At 40.8% G+C, this 9,532-nt stretch overlaps 1 protein-coding gene across 2 annotated transcripts in view; it reads left to right on the top strand.

The window, feature by feature from the left end:
* Positions 1–444: 444 nt before the first annotated feature.
* Slmap (Sarcolemma associated protein) overlaps positions 445–9,532 on the top strand; it is an 89,143-nt gene continuing 80,055 nt past the window's right edge. For both annotated transcript variants that reach the window (XR_011900632.1, XM_019045890.2), the window contains exons 1-2: positions 445–758; positions 1,394–1,476. The gene's annotated coding sequence lies outside the window, so the exon portion shown is untranslated. The remainder of the gene's footprint in view (positions 759–1,393; positions 1,477–9,532) is intronic.

The raw sequence follows: 9,532 nt of genomic DNA, 5'->3' as shown, positions 1-9,532 counted from the left end.
GGATAATACGGTTTTGTTTACGTTATTTTCCCTCCAATTTCAAATAGTTTCAGTAAATCGTTCCTTGGTAGCAGCACTAGCGCTGCTATTTTTGGAATGCCCTTCCCTCTTCGGAACGTCTTCTGGCAAATTTTTAATTTTCTTTTGTGTTTTCAGCAAGAATCAGCCACTCTTTCTAGAATCGCGCGATATTACATAAAATCACCGGGCAAAAAGTCAGCGAACAGTTCATTCATTCTTGAAATTGTTTTTCTAATTTACATATAAAAGTTTGGAGGGTTAGGAGGGGGGAGGGAGGAGCTCACGTGATGAGCTTTTTCAGTACTCACAAATGCAACTAGAGCGCGCCTCAAGTTCACTAGGACGACTGAACTTCCATTGCTTTCGGGGGCAGGGGATTTCTTCAGAGAAAGATCTTTTGTGTGAAGCGTGTGGCTTTATCGAAAGCTCAACGCAGCTACTGTGGTACTGTGGTTCGCATTTTGCAGCAAGTCAGCTGTGTGGCCGTGGAAATGTGCATTCGTCTGAGCCCGTGCTCAATTTAAGATCAGGCTCGAAATTTCTCAGTGGTTTTAGACAGTGCAGTGCAGTAAGATACGACAGCACTCTTGCACGAGTGATCAAAGTTAGTGCAATCGGAAATTCTAAAATAAGAATACATAGAATGTTTACATACTACACAGTGACGGTAGTGCGTTTCTTAAAGTTCGTTCCCGGATTCTATCGATCTCGATGAGAGGATTTGCAATAAATTTCTCGTAAGTAGATCTCCCCATACTTGCTAATTACAGGAAAGAACAAATTATCTCGGTGTTTACTTATCTTTGATACTCGTGGACCTGTTTCAGGCAGTGTTCCATTTCAATCTTAGGTACTAGGGGCAATATACTGCCTTTTCTTTTTCTCTACAGACTTGTACCTACAGAATCTGTTTCATGTCTTTTCCAACACCATTATATTCTTCTCATTACATTCCACCAAACTCTTTTGCATATGTATTCAATTTGTGAGCTTTATATTGATGGTGCCCCATCTCATGTTGAATACTTATCTTACCTGTTATCAGGCGTGTTCATGTATCACCATTCGCACCTATCTTTTATATTTTGTCAGCAAACATCTTTTAATAAAACTCAACTAATTTCAGCGTCTGCATAGATTGAATTCCACTGTTTGGTAAGTAATTATTCTCCAGAAGTTCGTATCCCTTAGATAATAGTTTTCAGTCGTGCGATTAACCTTAAATTTGTCAGACGCTTGTACTTACGGAAGCATTTCTGTATTCCAATAAGTACCTGAACTCTCTAATGGTGAGTTTTTAACTTCAGACTGTGAGTCCCGCTTCTTAAGTTCCAAACTCTAACTATGTTTATCTTTTCATGTCCCGCATCAGGTTCTCAAGAATGGAGTAATGTGTTACTAGTCCTCCTCCAGCTAGATTCTTGCAGCTGCACATCCGCTTTTAATCTCGGACCGGTAAGCCACTTTTTATTCTGTTGCCTTATGATTGTTTCCTTGCGTGACTTGAAGTGACATAACTTATTCATAACCAAATCATGATAGAATGGAAGGACAGTCGTAAACTGAGGATGGGTCGCATACATGCCTGAAACACATCTTGCTAGTAAAAAATAACGGGAAGGAAGAGAAGTGAGTTTTTTAATATACTTACAAATTCATGTTGCACCCATGTTTCAAGACGGACGAATTCTAGGCTCTAACAATCAGCTGCATCTATGAAGGTCCCAGCTGAATCCCTTCTTACATTTATACAATGAGGGCAGTGGAGCAAACCGAAAAATTAGACTTTTTCAACACTAAAATGCTGTAATTAACACAGGATTTCCCCTGCTTGTCCTGTCTGTCATAAGGTTCTCCCTCCCCCCTTCCATTCTTGTTGGAGCTCCCTCATTTCTCACGCCCAGTGCACTACTGAGCTGGTGGCTTGGTCGAGAAGTTTTTTCACCCCTCTATTTGTAGTGAGATACCCTTTCACTGAATTGCTTTTACCCTTTGGTTAAAGTTCCCCAAGTGATTTTGCCTCTTGAATGTCGGAAAAATTAACCTCTTGAAACCAGGACCCTCTTTAATTTCAAGTTTTCAAGATGAAGAAAAATAAAATCAAATACACTCACTCATATTTTTTGTTCATCTTGGACTTTATTTACCTTCTCTTCATACCATATTTTGTACTTTTCATTTCTGGAACCAGATTTTTTTTTTCATCCGCCATTCAAAGATTTGTATTGCTCCCTTTCCTTTTCTCACTCTTCTACCTTTGTTGGTTTCTTTGCTCCATGTTCTCTGTCCTTGTTCCTTTGAGAGCTATTGCAATGAAAAGAAATGTACTTCAGGAGAGACGGAAAAAACGAGGAACGAATTTCATCACAACGCTTGATACAACTATTTGGGCTCCATGGATGTCTGTGTTGCATACCCACGAATTTGAAGGCGTTCGGACTGTCCTGGCACTCGCCATTTCACCCGCGGGCCGCGCGGCGCCAACGGTGGGCTTTCAAAATGGCAGAGCACTTTCGAGTTTCGAGTATCTTTTTTACTGTAGTTTTGATATTGCGGTGTACTGAGCATAACTATCGTGAAACAATTATTCATGTCCAAGAGACGTCTTCGAGGTACAAATGAAGAAATGAAATCACTCTGTCATTTTAGATCCTCGCTGAAAAGCCCGCCGCAGTATGAAACGAGCCTTTCAGAGAGATTGGACATCAAATTTTCGACTAAAACTGCAAATTTTGATACTTATTTCTTCACATTATTAATATCGTCAGGGGTGCCTCTTGGAGGAAATTTTACGAGAAAATCAATGAAACCACTTCTATAAACTCCACGTTCCGTATTAGCATCGATATGAGCTTTTAATGTTTCCACATTTTGTATGACTACTCTCATTGACTTGCCTCACTGAGCTGCTGGTGAGGCGGTCGGTGTCTGAAGTCAAAACGCCTTCACTTTGGTGCGTATGCAACACGGACATCCACGGAGCTCGAATAGTTGCATCCAGGCGCTATAATGAAATTTATTCCTTCAGTCCGTCGTGGGCAACACTGACTGGAGCTGCGATTGTATCTCTCACATCTGCACTTAATTTCAGCGTTGCGTTTTGTGCCGTTGAAGTAGACCATTACTGATTTTTATCGCGACTTCGTCAATTATCCGATAAATGCTTTATTTAACAGGGTTGCCTCAGTCAGGGAACACCGGAAAATGTCAGGGATTTTTAAAAACTGAGGGAAAATCTGGGAACGTCCGGGAAAACACTGGAAAAAAAGTCGCTCGGATCTAGAGTCCGGACTCTTATAAACATTGACAAGAAAAAACACCCTTGATTCAATCGGGTTTTTGCTTGAATAAAAAAAAATCCGCTTAAATTAAGAGGCTTGGCCTCTGATGTAAGTAAAAATCCGATTGAATCAAGAGTATATTTTCTTGGCAATCTTTTTAAGAGTCTGGACTCTAGATCCAAGCGACTCTTTTTTCCAGTCATTAATGACGTAAATGTCATGGGAAATGACGAAAATGTCAGGACGAAAGACGAAAATTTCAGGGAAAAATCGTTAAAAGTCACCTTTATTTGATTTCCCAAATAGGTGTGACGTTTCGAACAACTTTGCGTGGAAACTATTTCGAAATGATGATCTGGCATTTGTTCAGTTGTCGCGGAATTTCACCAAAATATGTCAGGGAATATACTGTCTAATTTCTGTGCCAACTCTATTTAAATGTACTACAACTTATAACGTTCCCGGACCTCTAAATCACAAAAATAATAAGGCATCTGAGCATGACATGCAGAGTTTCCTCTAAGTAACCTCTTTTCATGAGTCGTCCATTGTTTGGATGCCCCCCTCTTCCTTCGGAGACACTAATTTTGACGTGCATGTGCGAAATTTTCAAGGAAAAATCCTGATGATTCGCACGGAATTTTGAAACAAGAGTTATTCTGCCGCGCTAGGGAAAAACGCCGTATGAACCTTCAGGCGCTGCCAAATTTTCTTCGATAAAACACGAATTCCCTAGTATACTTATGAATATTTGTCTTCCAATTTTTCTGAGAATATTCTTTGTGTTTTGATCTGAAGTCCCTGAAAATTTCAAGGAAAAATATTCATAACTTTCCTCAAAAATGAAAATTTTATCAAAGGATTTTTGCCAACTCTCGAATGTTCGTACGGCGTTTTTCCTTAGCACGCTCGTTTTTCGAAACAATGAAATGAGGCAGGAAAGCTGGAACCTAAATCCACGTGTATGATTTCCCAAGTGCAATGGCGGAACGATATACCTAGGAAGTCTGGTATATAAATGAGGGAAAATTATATTATGTCCTGCTCGTACTCTCCTGAAAGGTGCCGTGGCGTGGCGTGCTTTGCGAAATATCGATTGTTATGCCATTTAGACCTATGGAAAAGGATCGATAGACAGGGTGTTCGCAGCGAACACTTTGATAATCGATTCTTTACCATAGGTTTAAATGGCATAACAATCGATACATCGCAATTCACGCCACGCCACTGGAAAGGTGGGCTGCGGTCTAATGATACATCGCGTCTTAACGCATTCGTAAACTCATTTCATGCGGATAGATACGAGGCAGGACCGGATTAAGGGGGTGGCCACATGGGCCGCGGCCCATGGCGGCAAAATTAGGGGGCGGCAAATTTTGCAATTTTTTTAAATGCAGGTACAAAAAAATCGGATTCAGAAAAAAATTACAAACAAGAAAAGGTGGCAAAATCTCTCATTTCCGGAGAGTTCATTAATTTCTAATTTTGTCGTATTTCGGTGATACAAAGGACTGCGCACCTTTAATTAGTTGAGTTAAGAGAGAAACCAAACACGTAATTTGGCCTGGAGCGGCGCGGCGCAAAGAGAAACGATGACGAGGACTTGAGATGAAAAGGAGAAGCCCTCGACGCGGCGGTCGGCATGTAACACATATTAGCGCCTACGAGACTGCATGAATACTTCACGCATTGCGTCAAACACAGTACGGTCAACAGCGGTCGGCGCGGCGTGAAACGCACAGTGCCTACAAGACTACATGAATACTTCACGCATTGCGCCAAATACAGTGTGATCAGCGTGGCACGGCGGCGGAAGTTGAAATTATTAAACCACATTTATGTTTGTTCTTTTTTCATTTTTTAGTTCATTTCTTACAAATGAAAGGCCTTGTCCCCACAGAGATAGGTTTACGGAACTGAACTTTCGCGCGAAGTTCCGTGAACTTTTGCTAGTAGTGTTGACAGGGCTTACGCAAAAAATGTGTCCAACACGAGTGAACGCGTCTTATGCACCCTTCTCCCTCCGGCACGTTCACTTGATGGTTTTTATTGATGTTTCAAAATGAATGAGAAGAGGGCAGCAAAATACAGGCGGCCCACGGGCGGCAAGTAGGTAAATCCGGCCATGATACGAGGCACGCAGTTCTTGTAGTAGTTACAGTATTTTTAAATCAAATTCGCTTAAAGTAAAACATTAGGTAGAAAAAATCATCGAATAGTCAGGGACTTTGATGTTCAAAAACCGCGAAAAGTCATGGAAAAGTCAGGAAATTTTGAAATATATGAAAGCTTGTCACCCAGGTCGGTTAACCGCACCCTTGCGCTCAATATTCTTTCTTTCTCTCTTTCTTTTTTTTGGTGTAGGTCTGTAGGTACCTATTTATTTCTTCATTTTTTTAAATAAATAATTGGTTTACCTACATTCTCTTTCTCTTTCACGTGCTCACTTGGACGGAATTGTTCGGACGTTGGAATAAAAAAAAAAAATAATAAATAATAATGAAACATCATATTCTTATAAAAGTCAAGGAATTTGATGTTCAGAAACCCTGGGAAGTCATGGAAAAATCAGGGAACTTTGAAGTTCGAGAATGCGTGAAACCCTGGTCGCGTATCGGCACGTTCGTGCTTTTTTTTTTTTTTTTTTTTTTTTTTTTTTAATCATTACTATTTAATTTGTTTACATTGTTTTTCTTTCTACGTTCTCGTTTGGACGGACCAATCAGCGAGACGCCAAGGACGCCTAGCTCTCGGGAACGAGGTGGCCGCTCGTAGCAGGTCATTCTTGTTATGATTGTGAGATCCGTCCAAGCACGCCGCACAGTGGACCGAATCAACAGTCGAGGTCGGACAAAATTTAAAAAACTTTAAACGCTTACAACTCCGTTTGTACAAGACTTGGAGGTTCTAAAAGTGGTTTCTTTGGTTTCCTCGTGAAATTTTCAGTCATTAGCACCCTTTGAAATTTAAAATGTGACGAAAGAAACATGAAAAATTGCAGTTTTAGTCAAAAATTTCATGTGCGACCTCTCGCATCGACTCGATCCACCGTGCGCCGCGCTGCTTACGCTCAACCGACACGCGAGTCACGTGACGAAAGAGCAATTTTATTTTGCGCCCAACTCTCGCTCCTTCGATTATCCTCGCAATCCGTGAATGATCGTTAAATCGATATTCCTTCATTTGAAGCTGTGGTAAAAGATCAATCATTAAAGTGATTCGACGGACGCCATTTTTTGTGTCGGAGCGCCGTGCGATATATCGCATCGATTCGTTCCATAATTTCAGCTACTTGTAATTTGTTTCGAATTTTGAGATCGCACATCTGTTGTCATGAGACTGAAAAATGCATGCACCGAATTTGACAAATAAATTCAACGTAATGAAGGCAGGGTTTTTTTAGAGGAAAAATATCGCACTCGAGTGCAGTGTCGATTGCTATATTTTTCCTCTAAAAAGACCCCTGCCATTAGTACGTTGATTCTTTTGGTCAAATTTGGCACGTGAATTTTTCAGTGTCATGACAACAGAAGTGCAATCTTAAAATTAGAAAACAATGACAAGTCGGTAGCTAAAATTATGGAAGGAATCGATGCGATATATTGCACGTCGCTCTGACACAAACAATGACGTCCATCGAATCACTATCGCTCCTTTTCCACAGGTTTAAATGGGAAATCAATCAATGCATCGCAAAGCACGCTACGCCATTGAATCACCAGTATGATTATTTGGGCTTACGCGCAGGAGCCATCGTCCTTTTTTCGCTATTTGCCGCAATTTTTAATTTGAATGAAGCCATACGTCGCACGCCAAGTTGATATCCGGGGATCCCCCTACCAACGCTCAACCTAACGCCTTTGAATTATCCTCGATGTTGGTAAAATTCAACGCTTCCGTTGGAAAATTTAACTGAGGGAAAAAGAAAATTATTTCACGGCCGTTATTAAACACCGTAAACGCCATGATATAATACTGCCGTGTTAAGAAAGAACGCCGTTAAAAACGTCGACAAGACAAAATATTCTTGATTCAATCGGATTTTTGCTTAAATCAAGAACCAAGCCTCTCAACTTGAGCGGATTTCCTTTTGATTTAAGCTTAAATCTGATTGAATCAAAGAGTATTTTTTCTTGTCAATGTTTTCAAGAGTCTGGACTCTAGATTCAATGTTTTTTTTTCCAATGAACAACAAAGATTCTTTTGGTAACAATGCAATTTGCGAGTAAAAATTTGGCAATATTGAAAAAGTATTTACATTCTTTCGTGAGGAAAACGACGATATGTGGCGTTTGGGGCCAGTGATCCTGGCGCTGTTGTGCCGTGCGCCGCTTCTGTCGAGTTTTAATGTTTGTATTTGTGTTTACTCTCGCCCGATTAAGTTCAGCTCATGTTTACGCTCTTATACACTGAGCGCGGCTAGCTTGATTAGAGCCCATCAGTGGCGTGGCGTGAATTGCGATATATCGATTGTCATGCCATCTAAAACTATGAAAAAATATCGATTATCAGGGTGTTCGCAGCGAACACCTTAGTAATCGATTCTTTACCATAGCTTCAAATGGCGAGATATCGATAATCGATAATTCACGCTACGCCACTGGAGCCCATGCTCCTGTCCAGGGGTTAAATCCCCTCGGAAAGAATAGCTGCAGACGTTTATTTTTCCTTGAAGAAATGCCTACCCACGTCTTCTCAGGCTCAAGGTCGTATTCATAATCGTATTTTAAACTGCTCTTTCAAGTGCGCTTTCAGTGCATCCGCAGGGTGTCTACAAGTCCGGAAATTCCGGAAAGTCTGAAAATAGTATTGCTTTTTTGAGGGGGGTCCGGAAGTACTGTAAAAGTGCGGAAATTCCGCAAAAGGTCCGGAATTTTTTTCATTTATTTTGTCATTTTTGTCTCAATTTGAGCGAGAAATTCAAGTATTTGAAATTTTTCGAATTTCGTCAAATGGAGGTACTGAAAAAGTACTAAATTTTTCTTTGGAGGAGGTACTGAATTTCTTGGGAATGTACTGAAAAAGTACTGTAAAAGCACTGATTTTCGGCCAGCCTATTTTAGTAGACACCCTGAGGTCGTATTCATAATCGTTTCTTGAGCTGCTCTTTTTACTTCATTGCTCTTTCAGGTGCGCTTTCAGTGCATCCGTTCCTTTCCCGTACGGTGTGATGGCCACCCTGTTAACGCAGGGGGGTGGGGTGGGGCGGAGGTCAAGATTCCGAATGTCTCACGGCAATAAAAAGAGTCCGATGAATTAGTTCTGAAATTAAGTGGCCTCAGCTGGGAGCACAGTTAAGTTCAATCCCCCTTCGCCCTGACAAGCACGCGGCTATTGATTTGCTTTGATTTCAGCGTTCAAGTCAACGTTTTTCCTTACCGTTCTCTGCCCTGCTCACCTCGTGTTCTCCTAGGGTCGGCCCGTTCGGCCGTGCAAAGGAAGAACGCCGTATGAACATTCGAGAGTTGCCAAATTTCCTTTGATAAAACATTTAGTTTTGAGGGCATGCATGCTTATATGTTTCCTTGAAATTTTCAGATATTTTACATTAAATTGCGCACAAAATTGTCCGAAAATGTTGGAAAATAATTTTCGCAATTTTCTCAGTTATTTCGGTTTTTATCGGAGGAGACTTGGCGATGTCTGAAGGCTCATACGGCGTTCTTCCTTAGCACGGCAGCGGTGCCAAGCCGTATCGGTGGCAATGTATCGTACTCGATACACCCAACACCTAAGATTGTGTTGATATCGATTGGTTCAATTTGTAAACATAGCCTCGAGAGCCAATTCAGTAATCTGAGGGAACGGGTTTCTTGTGATGGGTTTTTGATTTTTATGAGTATAATAAAATGGTAATAAAAAGTGAAATTTTTAGCAATTTTCTCATGTTCATTTTTCTTACTTAAATCCTAAAAGTCTTGTTTGAGGTTATGCTCTATTGTTTTGAACCAAACGATACATAGAACCACTATAGAATGGGGTTTATTATTGGTGGCAGCCGATCGACGTGAAAAAAGAATAAAAGTTTTGTTTGCTCTGAACTCTTGCAAGAAAATCTAGTTCTCAAGAAGAGTTGAAAGCGACGCGGAGAAAACCTGTCTTCTGCGTAATCGTCACACTTATCATGAAAATTCTCTCCGAGGAGAGTTTTCCGCAAAATATTCATTTCCCTACTTTATAGAAGTTCGTCGTCTCCCGAACGAAGGAACGTATCCTCATTCCAAGGTTGC

Source organism: Bemisia tabaci, chromosome 10 (genome assembly GCF_918797505.1).
Source record: "Bemisia tabaci chromosome 10, PGI_BMITA_v3".
Taxonomy (NCBI): domain Eukaryota; kingdom Metazoa; phylum Arthropoda; class Insecta; order Hemiptera; family Aleyrodidae; genus Bemisia; species Bemisia tabaci.
The sequence above is the reverse complement of the archived record's forward strand: the minus strand, read 5'-3'. Positions and strand labels throughout refer to the sequence as shown.